This window comes from Symphalangus syndactylus, chromosome 7, assembly GCF_028878055.3.
Source record: "Symphalangus syndactylus isolate Jambi chromosome 7, NHGRI_mSymSyn1-v2.1_pri, whole genome shotgun sequence".
In the NCBI taxonomy this organism is placed as follows: Eukaryota; Metazoa; Chordata; class Mammalia; order Primates; family Hylobatidae; genus Symphalangus; species Symphalangus syndactylus.
In genome coordinates, this window is record NC_072429.2 from 24757383 (window position 1) to 24771485 (window position 14103).

Consider the following 14103-nt stretch of genomic DNA (forward strand, 5'->3'; position numbering starts at 1 on the left):
TTACCAAAGTCCATAGTTTACATTAGGGTTCGCTCTTTATGTTGTATGTTCTACGGATTTTGACAAATGTATAATGGCATATAGTCAATGTTACAGTATCATAAGAGGTGTTTCACTGTCATAAAAATCCCTTGTGCTCTACTTATTCATTCCTTTCTCCCCCCAAAACTCCCGCAGTCCCTGATCTTTCACTGTCTCCGTAGTTTTGCCTTTTCCAGAAAGTCATATAGTTGGAATCCTACAGATGGGCTTCTTTTTCTTAGTAAAATGTGTTTCCTCCATGCCTTTTTGCTGTATGATAGCTCATTTCTTTTTAGCACTGAATACTATTTCATCATATGGATGTACTGCAGGTTACTTTTCCATTCACATACTGAAGAATATTTTGTTTTTTCCAAGTTTTGGCAATTATGAATAAAGTTAGTTTAAAAATGATGTGCAGGTTTGTGTGGACATAAATTTCAACTCATTTGGGTAAATGCTGAGGAACAGTTTCTGGATGATATACTAACAGTACGTTTTGTTGTATAAGAATCTGTCAAACTCTCTTCCAAAGTTTCTGTGCCAATTTTCATTCCCACCTGCAAAGAATGAATTCTTGCAGCTCCACGTCCTTACCAGCCTTTCTTTGTGTTGTCAGGGTTTTGGATTTGGATTTTCACCATTCTAATAGGAGTGAGAGTATCTTATTGTGTTTTTAGTTTGCACATTCCTAATAGCGTTGAGCATCTTTTCAAATGCTTACTTGGAATTTGTACACCTTCACTGGTGAGGTGTCTATTAAGTTTTTTGTCCATTTTTTTCAGTCTGATTGAAAAGGGAAAAGAGAAACGAAAAGAACAGAAAAGACAAGATTGACAAGAAAAGAACTTAAGACACTATATAAGAATTGTGTGGAAGACAGTGTGGCAATTCCTCAAGGATCTAGAACTAGAAATACCGTTTGACCCAGTCATCCCATTACTGGGTATATACCCAAAGGATTTATAAATCATGCTGCTATAAAGACACATGCACACGTATGTTTATTGTGGCACTATTCACAATAACAAAGACTTGAAACCAACCCAAATGTCCATCAATGATAGACTGGATTAAGAAAATGTGGCACATATACACCATGGAATACTATGCAGCCATAAAAAAGGATGAGTTCATGTCCTTTGCAGTGACATGGATGAGGCTGGAAACCATCATTCTCAGCAAGCTATCTCAAGGACAAAAAAAACAAACACTGCATGTTCTCACTTATAGGTGAGAATTGAACAATGAGAACACTTGGACACAGGAAGGGGAACATCACACACCAGGGCCTGTCCTGGGGTGGGGGGAAGGGGGAGGGATAGTATTAGGAAATATAACTAATGTAAATGACAAGTTAATGGGTGCAGCACACGAATATGGCACATGTATACATAGGTAACAAACCTGCACGTTGTGCACATGTACCCTAGAACTTAAAGTATAATAAAAAAAAGAAAGAAACATAAAACATAAAAAATAAAAAAGTAAGCAAAAACCAACAACAAAATTATATTTAAATAGAATTTTAGCATGTAACTTTAGTGATGCATATCTTTTGTTTTTGGGGGGTCCACAAAAATTAACTGTGTGAGAAAGTATAAAACAATTTTAAGACAAAAAATACTGCTAAAATCTAATAAGATTGAAATGTATTTGTCACTACTAATTTAATAATTTGGTCTAATTTTCTTTTAGGGGATCTATATCATATTTGCAACGATGCAATTAGTTTTCTTTTTCAGTTATTGCACTATTGTGCTGCAATATTGCCAAGTAGATATGGACTTAGAAATGTTATATTGTAAATTGTCTTCAGCATTAAGAATATGCCCCATGAACAAATTTTCTACATCATATCTTCTTTCCATTAAGTTTCCATCTCAATAATTTTTTTTGTTGTTTGTTTGTTTAATAGCTAGCTTTTCATGTAACATAAAAGATTGTAGTTTTTTGCTTTTTTAGAGACAAGGTCTCACTCTGTTGCCCAGGCTGTAGCTGGAGTGCAGTGGTGCGATCATGGTTCACTGCAGCCTTGACATCCCAGGCTCAAACAATCCTCCCTCCTGACCTCCCAAGTAGCTAGGACTACAGGCATGTGCCACCACACTGTGCTAATTTTTAATTTTTTTTCTGGAGAGGAGGTATCCCTATGTTGCCCAGGCTGTTCTCAAACTTCTGGTCTCAAGTAATCCTCTCGTCTTGCCCTCCCAATGTTCTAGGATCACAAACATGAGCCACCATGCCCAGATGAGATTCTAGTATTAATATTAAGAAATATGATTTATATTGTTAAAGCAAAGTAAACATGGCCTGAGAAGGACTCTATACTTCCATATTTGAGTCCTTGTGGATGAACTGTGTAACCTAGTTTAATAGTCAGATAAAATTGAAAACCTGACTTAATAGTGTGCACCTGTAACAATAGTCCAGTGTTGGGCAATCCCAGCAGCCATACCTCAACCACTCATAGTCTTCTGAGCGTTCAGACTGCATTCAAATATGGCAAACACTGAGCTGTAACCAGTCTTGCTGTTTCTGTACCTCATGTTGATTCCTGTACGTCACTTTACCTTTTTTGTCTATAAATATGTTCTGACCACTAGGCACCCCTGGAGTCTCTGTGAATCTGCTGTGATTCTGGGGGCTGCCGGATTCACAAATCATTCATTGCTCTTTAAACTCCTTTGAACTTAATTCGACTGAAGTTTTTCTTTTATCAACATATATAGTAATTTAGTTTTATGGGATGAAGAATGACTCTTCATAAGATTGTATCATTTAGCACACAGCAGCATATGTAGAGGTATTCAAATGGTTGTAATAGCCAGAATCATCCCACACATTTCCAAAATTGCCCCTTTGAAAAATACTCGCTGAGGATTATAATATCAGTTTTCCTCCTTTTTTTTTTTCCAGTATATTCTGCAAAGGAGGTCTGAAACTCTTTCTATGTTATCAGCTTTGGGACCTCAGCCAGTTTCAAGGCAGATGATTGCTCATATAATATTAACTAGCAAATCAAGGCATAAACCTGGAGGCATCTTTGATAACTCTTTCCTTCATCCTTCACACCCAAACACAGTCTTCTCAATTATTGTTTTTAAATTTAACTTTAATCCATACTACTCTCCTTCCCTCTGCAAATCCCCTAATATGGATCCTCGTCATTTTTTCACCCATTATTGTTCAATATCCTTATATATTGACCACATATCCACTGCTGCTCTTAGAATACTTAGTGTGATCTTGTAAAAACACAAATTGTATGAAATCACATACTTTGCTAAACCAATTTAATACATCTCCTCTGCCATAGTAAGATAAAATTAAGGACTCTTAACATGCCCAAGTCCCGAATGAGCTAACCCTACACATCTGTCTATTTTTAGACCTCTTTTGTAATGGCTTTCTCAGACCAATTTTGAAATGGCTTTCTAACCACACTGATACTTTACAGTACAAAAGGCTTTTCTAGCTCTTGGACCTTGGCTCATGCTGTTGTGTCTGCATTATAATGTTTCTCTATTTGCCTGGTTATCTCCTACACACTATGCAGATGTCGTCTTAAACATATTTTCTTCAGTGCGGCCTTCCCTCACCCACAAATTAGGTTATGTCTCCATTAAACATGTTTCATATCATCCTGGATTTATCATCAGTTCAAATATAAATGATTATAATTCCATACTTAATTAAATGTTTACTTAATGCTTGTCTCTCCAATTAAACCATACGTTCTGCAAAGATGGTCTAGTACTGTTTCATTGGTGGCCTAATAGTTAAATGACTGCGTGACTCACGTCCAAACCTCACTGCTTGTGTTTTCTCCAGTTTCTTGATTTTCTGCTCTTCTTTGCACATTAAATAAGTTTCAAGTTGATTGCGTTTAAAAGATAATGGCAAAATATTGTACTATTTATGTGTAGTTATATATAATAATCTTAAAACATGGAACATTTTAAACCAAGGAACATTATATATCATAGGGTTATTATAAGTTTTGTAACAAAATAGTAGAAACTATTTTAATATTCAATTTCTAATAGAAAAACTTTTCAAACCCAGTTCTCCAAAAAGCTAGGCAAACCAGTCTGCTTTCAAGTCAGGTTATCATTCATTCATTCATTTATTCATTCATTTAACAATTACTGTTAATTGTCATTAAGGTGTCAGACACTGCCAGGTGCTGGAGAATGCAGAGGTGAGTAAGTCATGATATTTGCCTTCAAGTCCCTTATAATTACATGAGAAAAGCAGTGTGGTGACAAATTTTTTAGGGTACTGCATTTTATAAAAATGATTTAAGAAGATGAAATATTTATTGGCATTCTAAGAGATTATTCATGGCAGATTGTGGGGATTAGATATTAAATAGAATTGCAACTAAAACTTTTTTAAAAATTTCTGGAGTCCATTAATATAATTCCTATAGAATTTGATAGTTTATCAACTTTCTTACTTTCTGCTCATTTTCCTTAATCAGTATCAAATGGATTACTCAGTGAGAAAGTTATCAAATGTAATTCCAGACCTGAACGTGACCTTAGGAAAATGCCTGACCAAAGTTTCTCTGTGAATAAAAAATATATAAATTTGGCCCAGAGAGGATAAATGACTGATTGAAAATTACCCAGATGACTAATAACAGAATTAAGATAGGAAATGCAAATTCACTACCAGGCCTCATTTTGTCTTCACATCCATGTAAACAACTTCAATTTATAGTTTAAGACAAAGGTAAATATTATGGTCATAAAGTATTTGTGATTCAATTCTTCTTACTAAATACTCTGAAATACATAAAATTGTTTGTTTATTTAATTCAGTCTTTAAAGGATGATATGCTTTTAGTAAAGTCATGATATTTAATTATTCAATGTAACAATATTCCATTTATCATTTTACAGTATTGGGGATGAAGAACAAAGGATTGCTTATTAGTGCAATGCATAGGGTGGGGCTTTCAGTTTGGGAGTTTTGCTTGGCTAAGAATTAAGTTTAATGATGGAATTGGTTTGAACCATTGAGCTGTTGGCATTCTTTTACTCATCTCTTCAGAAAGATAGTCTTCATTTTATTTCCTTTCTTGGAATGTTGATTGCATTTCTTGGAATCTTACTCAGGTGACAACCATTTTATTTTAGCCACATTTTAAACAGTACTTTATATACCTGAAGTGTGTGAAAATATAAGTGGTGATTATAAGTTTAATTTTCATTTGAGAAAAATATGCTTGTTTCAACTAGGCTGGCATAAAGCATTTAGTATGAGCAAAAAAAAAAAAAAAAAAAAACTAAAAAAAAAGAAAGAAAAACAAAACGTTCCCTTTTAACACAAAAATTCATTTTTCCAAATATTTTTCATTTTCATTAGACCATATTAGCCTTGTCATCTCCAGTTGCCTTAGGGAGAACTCATTTAGTCATTTAGCATTTTATTTTAGAATTTTGGCTTCAGACTTTAAATGAATAAAAAATTGCTGGAGAATTCAAACTCCAATGTGATATGTAGCTAATTGAATAGACTTTTTAAATAATAATTAACTCATGAGTACATAATTAAATTCAGGGACACATTTGACTTATTTTATGAAATATTCTTGAGTAAAATGCCATTTTTCTAGGGTATTTTTAGGAAGCTAAAAGCTTAAGTTGTGTTAAGATATAGATTAAGTAGCAAGGAAATAAAGATCTCTTTTTAAAGAAGGAGGTAGATAGTGTTAAAAACAGAGGGAAATATATGTGTCATTAAGACAATATTAAAATATTTAATGATGTAAAATATGTTGGTGATATATTGCTAAATAAGTAAGCAGGATTTAGAAGATATACCTTATATGATTTTAAATTACAGATTATAGATAAATGGACTGATGCAGACATAAAGAATAGATGGATGGATGGGTGGATGGATAGATGGATGGATGGTAGACAGACTGATACTTAGAATAAATTGTAGCTACTAGAATTACACTGATTGTTTGAATATTGACAAAATTTACTAGTTCTAGGTTAATTAATTGTGTATTGCAATTACATAAAGTCTCTCTGAGCCTTATTTTTCCCATTTGTAAAATGTAGGTAATACCAATAACTAGTTCATGGGCTATTACGAATAAAATAAGGTAATTCTAGTCAAGTGCTTAGCATACTGGCAGGTACATAACTAGCCATATCATAGCAGTAAGTGTTCACTTGTGTGTTATTATTACCATCTATATGTATACATGTATAGACATTTTATTTAATATTATTTATATATACATTTTTATATTACATTTTAATTGAGCCTCATTGTAAACATAAAATTTTAAATTTTAAATTTGATTGTTGTTTCAATAGACATTTATTAATCCCCAACTATGTGTAGGTTTGTGAGACAGATACAGACATCTGCATGTATTGTGATACTTGTAAAGTTACAGAGGAAGGCAAGTTTAATTACAGTGGGTGAAAAGTGCAAACCAGAGAAGGTGAGTACAAATTCAAGAGCTAGACAGTGAAAGATCAAAGAGAGAAGTTAGAGTCCAGGAGATTTTTCCCTTAATCTCTGCCATTGATTCCAAGAGGAAGCAGAGAATGAAGTGAATTGTTTACTGCCTTATTTATCTTCATTTCCCACATGCTGCTCACAATGTGAGCATTCTACCTAGTTTAATGTCAGCATATATATTTAAATTTCATGGGCAATTTTGTTAGTTTTAAAGTTATTTTAACCATTCTTAAAATTTAACTTACATGCAAAATTGAAACCCTATTATCCCCACAATTAAATAAAATGAATTGTAAAATGTATACTTTTTTCTCGAATACAGCGATACACAATTGTTTAAGGAATCCTAGTGACGGATAATTCAATTCAATCTTTTTTATTTTACTAAGAAACAACTTGAATTCTGAAAATGCTAAATGATTTGCCAAAGACTACACAATAAAAGCGTGATAGAAGCAAACAACAGCCTTCTGATTTTTCTCAATACCATGCTTTGGGTACCTCTTCTTTGAAGCCATGCCTACTTTCTTCTCATAATTTTAAATTTTCCCTCTTCTGGGACTATACTGCCTCATGGCAGATCTCATTCAGATCCCTTTGTCTGTCTATCTCTCTCATATTAACCTATACATGGAAGTGAAAAATAAGTATCTCTGAACTCTACAGAAAATTATATTTTATGCATATTTAAATACCTCAGTCTGTAAATCTTCAAGCAGTAATATCAAAGATAACTTTAAAATGTTAGTAATATTAAAAAATAATGTGCCAGTCATGGTGGTTCACACCTATAATCCCAGGACTTTGAGAGGCCAAGGTGGGTGGATCACTTGAGGTTAGGAGTTCGAGACCAGCCTGACCAACATGGTGAAACCCTGTCTCTACTAAATATACAAAATTAGCTGGGTTTGGTGGCACATGCCTGTAATTCCAGCTACTTGGGAGCCTGAGGCAGAAGAATCACTTGAACCCAGGGGGTGGAGGTTGCAGTGAGCTGAGATCGTGCCATTACACTCCAGCCTGGGCAACAAGAACGAAACTTTGCCTCAAAATAATAATAATAATAATAATAATGTTTCTGTGACTAGAGAGTGGTGTGTGTGTACATCTGTGTACACATGTGCATGTGTCTGTGAAACCTGAATACCCTGTTAAAATTATTTTTTAAGAAATACTACTGCATCGATATAGTTTCTCATCTTACTAAGGAAACTTTAAGCTCCTTAAAAATAGGGATTGTACCTTATAGTTTTTAACAATTTTTCATTGTGATAAGAATAGAATTCTCCTTCCTGTATTCAATATATTTTATCTGAGGTGGCCACATTGCCAGTTATGAGCAAACAGTTCAATATGATACCTTGTTTGTGACCTCAACTATTTGCAAGCAATTGTTGCCTTTTACTTAAGAGTATTAAGCCAAAAAAACACTAAAAATAGCCGGGCGCGGTGGCTCAGGCTTGTAATCCCAGCACTTTGGGAGGCTGAGGCGGGCGGATCACGAGGTCAGGAGATCGAGACCACGGTGAAACCCCGTCTCTACTAAAAATACAAAAAAAAAAAAAATTAGCCGGGCGTGGTGGTGGGAGCCTGTAGTCCCAGCTACTCCGAGAGGCTGAGGCAGGAGCATGACGTGAACCTGGGAGGCGGAGCTTGCAGTGAGCCGAGATCGCGCCACTGCGCTCCAGTCTGGGTGAAAGAGCGAGACTCCAACTCAAAAAGAAAAAAAAAAGCAAGAATCAGAATGACTCTATATTATACTTACACATTTTTCGGAAAAAAATAATATTATGTAATATTATGAAAACGGTTGCTCCTAGTGTTGCTGGACAAAATGATGGCAGAAAAACATGAGCTCAGCGATTCAGTTTCCCAGCGTGAGTGCTACATAACTAACCTGAAAGATTCTCTGAGTGTTCTAGAGGAGATCCTCATCTTCTACAGCCACAAGTCTGAGATGACTGAAAATTACATGCAGCATCTCATACTGTGGCTGGCACAGTTACAACCCTTAAGAATCTACTAACCCTCCAGCCCTATGTCCTAATTATTTCACAGAGATGTGGGTCACCTTTTCCTTCTGCAAGATATCACACTTGTCCCTTATATTGATAATATATGCTGATTGGACCTAGAGTGCAAGAAGTAGCAACTATTCTGGACTTATTAGTAAGACATCTGCATGTAAAGAGTAGAAAATAAATCAGACAAAAATTCAGGGGCCTTCTACCTCAGCAAAATTTCTTGGGGTCCAATGATATAGGGCATGCTGAGATACAAAAAAAAAAAAAAGGAACAATGCCTAGGGACCTATTTGAATTTTTGAACATATTCTACATTTGGGTGTGTTACTCTGGTCAATTTACTAAGTAATCCAAAAAGGCGCTAGTTTTGAGTGGGACCCAGAACAAGAAAAAGCTCTGCTAGAGGTTCAGGCTGCTGTGAAAGACGTGTTACTGCTTCGACCTTATGATCTAGCAAATCCAGTAATGTTTGAAGTGTCAATGGCGATAGGGAGGCTGTTTTTTAGCAGGCCATTTGAGGCAAATTGCTGTGCATGCCCTTGGGGTTTTGGAAACAGGAAACTAATTTGGTTTCACAGGTTCATAGATGAAGAGGATCTTTGTCTCTGGAAGAATGACATGAATTATACTTGGAGTCTCACCTATATCTGATTTAGATAGTATTTACAAGAGACTTTAGACTTTAGAGTTGAGCTGAAATGAGTTAAGACTTTTGGGGTTGTTGAGATGAAATGAGGGTATTTTGCATGTGAGAAGGAGAGGGCTTGTAAGGGCCAGTGGTAAAATGTGATAAACCAAATGCAAGTGTCCTCTCAAAATTCATATGTTAAAGTTTGAATCCCCAGTGTGATGGTATTAGGAGGTGGAACGCTTTTCTTAATTTTTTTATATAAAGTTTTGATTATATTATACATATTGTTTTGTAGTTTTTTTATTTTTTTTTGCCTTGAAAGCACTATCTCTTCATGACAAAATATAAATTTATCTTGTTCTAGGTAAGTGCAGAATAATATCCCAAGGAATGGATGTATCATAATTTATTTAACTCCTCTTCCCCTAGGTTGTTTTCCATTTTTCACTATAGCAAACCTCTACAACACGGATATTTGAGTGTTGTCATACAAATATGCAAAGAAAAAAAATTGCAAGTAGTTGTTATTTGCAATCTTTCCAAAGATATTTTTTTCTATAATCAGAGATAAGGAATAAAGAAATTAAAATACATTTAAAAAGAGGTAACAAGAGGTTAATAATAGTGCAGTAATTCTCAAATAATTTTTCTAAGTTATAAAGTTACAAAAGCATTTAAACTTTTATTTAAAAAGAATCATTTTTTTCCTGTAGCTGCCAATTTGTTATAAATCCTCTAAGGTGAAAGGAATAAAAGTTTAAAAATAGCCATTTTGTATGTTATTTATTATTTATCCTTTACAAAGGAAAGAAAAGTGAAGGAAAAACATGCAATAGGAAATTAGCTGGAGGACACATGTAGTCAATTCTCCAACTTCTGAGATGTTGCTCTTCCTGAATTTTATTTTCTTCCTCTTTCTTTCTCATGTCTCACTTCACAATATCATGTTCTTTAAAACATTAATTTTGTTTGCCACTCTAGACAAAAATAGAAATTTGAATATGCACATGAGAACTGGAACATTTTCTTAGTCTTGTACTACTAGTTGAGGTTCTTTTAGTTACAAGCTACAATAACTAGCATGTACAGCAGTTTTATACTATTAATAATTGAGCCTCTTTGAGTTACAAACTCTTGTTATCTTACTTAAAACAGAATATTAGAAGATCTTTTCTTTTTTAAGATTTGGGGTCTCTTTCTGTTGCTCAGGCTGGTGTACAATAGTGTGATAGTAGCTCACTACAACCTCAAACTTCTGGGTTCAAGTGATCCTCCCACCTCAGCCTCCTGAATAGCTGGCACTACAGGTACGCACCACCACACCTGGCCAATACATTTATTTATTTATTTATTTTTTTGTAGAGATGGGGGTTTTGTTATTTTCCCTAGGCTGTTATTGAACTCTTGCCTTAAGCAATCCTCCCACCTCAGCCTGCCAAAGTGCTGGGGTTACAAGCGTGAGTCACCATGCTCAGCAGAAGACTCTTAATACATCTTAGATATAAAGACGTGAATAACTAACAGCTAGAAAGAAAGGAAAACAGATCAGTTCTGGAAACCTCATAATGCTTGCTAGATCCCACTTTAATGTGATACTTTCTATGGCTCTGTGTCACTGTGTTTCTATTCTAAAAATCGAATTTCTGAAATGTGAAATACATAAGACAATATGTCTAAGATATATGTCCTCGTGAAATCAAGGCATTTGACCAAATGACTGGGTCGTAAGATACAGAAATAGTCACAGGCATAGACTTTTAATATCACCTGCCTCAGAGAAGGAATTGGAGAATGCTTTGTGCCAATCACTTGGTTAGCTGTGGTTAGCTGATTCATATGCACTATTTCATTTAAGCATCACAACTCAATGAAGTAGGGAGTAGTGTTATACTTAATTTAATAGTGAATAGAAAACTGAGGTTTAGAGAGATTATATTGCCAAGACAGTAGTAGAGGTCAGCCGAGAAACTAAATCTTCATGATGTCAGACTATGTCCCTCACCACTACTCCGTATTGTTAGAAGAAATTATTTCAGATCCTTTGCCACACACGCTATTACTCCTTTCCCTCTCCCTCTTCTGCCCTTTAAGTTGTTTCTAGGGCTAGATCCTGAAGAAAAAACACTAGCCAAAAAACTGCCTGCATTTCTAATTCAATCCATTCACACCATCTATGCATTAATAAACAAAAGTTGTAAGATTAAGTAAAATCATCAAGGTGTGGATTTTTTTGTTTTGTTTTTGTTTTTGTTTGTTTGTTGTTTGTTTGTTTGTTTTTTGAGACAGAGTCTTGCTCTGTCACCCAGGCTGGAGTGCAGTGGCATGATCTCTGTTCATTGAAACCTCCACCTCCCGGAATCAAGGAATTCTCTGCCTCAGCCTCCTGAGTAGCTGGGACTACAGGTGCCTGCCACCACGCCCACCTAATTTTTTTGTATTTTTAGTAGAGATGGGGTTTCACCATCTTGGCCAGGCTTGCCTTGAATTCCTGACCTCGTGATCCACCTGCTTCAGCTTCCCAAAGTGCTGGAGTTACAGACGTGAGCCACTGTGCCTGGCCTTATCAAGGTATTTTTTTACTGCTAAGTATATTTAGTACTTTAGATGCTTTGCTAGAAATTCTAGAAATACTCTTTAGAAAGATACTTATGTGCAAAAGCGTTCAGTTTGATACTTAAGGGGTACCACATATTTTAATAGGGTATTATAATTTAACTCTCCAATCCATATAACTGGAAGACTGGTACACTTAAGATCTTTTACGTTTTGAGTAATTTTTTTTATAAAATTGTATATTTCATTATTCTTTGACTTTGTGTCCTTTTGGATAGGTCTATATTTGTATAACTACCTTCTCAGAATGCTTATCTTTATATAAAGATTAACAAGTGGCAAATATCATTGCTGCTTTACGTTGTTAGAGAATAGAAATAAGTACTAGAAAGATACATTTCAGAAGTGAAAACAAAAGGAAGTTGGTCCAGTTCTGATAAGAGGCTTATCCCTATGAGGGCCTTCCTTTGTGTTTGGTATAATATTCACAAATCTTTTAAAATCTAACTAGTTGTTTCTTATCTTTATTTTATGCATCAAAGGTGAGAAAAAATGGAGACTTAAATATAATACATATTTTAATTTCCCAGAACTATGGGGAATATCTTGGAGAAAATTAATTGAGTGAAATATTCTACTTGCTTCATGTGCCTGCATTTAGACAGAGGTCTTCATAGGTCTCTCTCTCTCTCCTTTTCCTTTATTAAATACAGTTATTGAAAGTAGGGTGATAAAAAATCTATACTAAATATCTATCAGAATGTGAGAAACAATACCACTCACTGGTAGGAGACTAGGGAGATTCGAGTGAACTGGATGTAGTTGAATGGGTGGGCAGGAGTGGAAAACAATTATATATAATTCCCTGCTTTAGAAAAACCTGGCTATGCCAGTGTTATTTCTGCGAAATGTGTCTTCATACATTTTATAATATTTACTTTTTACTGATTACAAAAGGAACCCATGATCCAGGTGGAATATTTGGGAAATATAAGGAAAATGAAATTTAAAAATTTTATTATATGCAAACCTTTGATTGTCACTCTACTCATTCCCATAGGATAATTTATTGTTACCAAATTATTGAGTCAAAGGACAAAAGCATTTTTATAATTCTCCATTTTTAAGCTGTATTGTCAAATTGCAACAATTTGGCAACTAGGTCTTAGAAAAGGCCTCTCCCAGGAGATTGGCGTGAACCTGGGAAGCAGAGCTTGCAGTGATCCGAGATCGCGCCACTGCACTCCAGTCTGGCGAGAGTGCGAGACTCCGTCTCAAAAAAAAAAAAAGAAAAGAAAAATAAAAGACCTCTCCGCAGTAGTATCTCCACTATTGCATTTGCTTGCAATGCAAGGTTCACTGTCCTTTCTTACCTTTCCTTACTTAATTTTGTTTCAATTAATTCATTTCATCACACTATTGAATATTTACTATGCATTAGGCAACAATCCCTAGGTATCCCGAAGACTGAGCAATGAATAAAGCAAGGTGGTCATTTTCTTCTTTGGGCTAATTTTCTAATTTGGGAGATAGATATTAAACAGAAAAACACACAGTAGTAAATAAATATGAACTAATGAATAATTGTAAGAACTGTAAATAAACTAAGTTGTAATGAAAACTAGTAACGTGGTAGAAGACATGTTGACATTGAGGTTGGGCTCAGGGAAGGCCTTATTAAATCCTGAACAAATCCTGCTTTCTAATCCTTTATATATCTTGATAAATAATTGCCTAATGCAACTTCCCTCAAATTTATCATAATACTTTTATGTCAAAAGAGATGAAGATCAAAAAATGAATAGCTTAGATTTTACTTGCCCGGTCACAGGAAAATATTTTTGTAACTTATGGTTTCTTAAGCAGGACACAAATCCGAAATCCATAAAGGAAAGTGATGAGATAGAAATGTTTTTCACGAAAAAAAGATGTAAAAGAAACCAAAGTCTAACTACAGACTATGAATTTTTTGTAAAATATTTGACACAAAAAGACTTAAAATATTATTCTTCAAAGAGCCCCTATTAATTGACAAGTTTTTCTTTTTAATATAATGATAAAGGGATACAAAAAGACTTTTAACTGAGAAGAATTGATACAGGTCAATAAATATATGAAAAAAGGCTTAACTAACTAGTAACCAAGGATACGCGTATTAAAACATCATACCATTATATCCATCATATAGTTATATATCCTCTCCTCAAGACCAAAAATATCTGTTGCAGACATTGTTTGCCTAACCACAACCAACTACATCACTGTTTTAAAAAACAACCAATTTTGTTCAGTTTTTTTCTCCTCTTAGTATACCCATACACTTTAGAATATGATGGCCATAGATCCGAATCTGGGTTAAATCCTCATGAGTCATTTGCT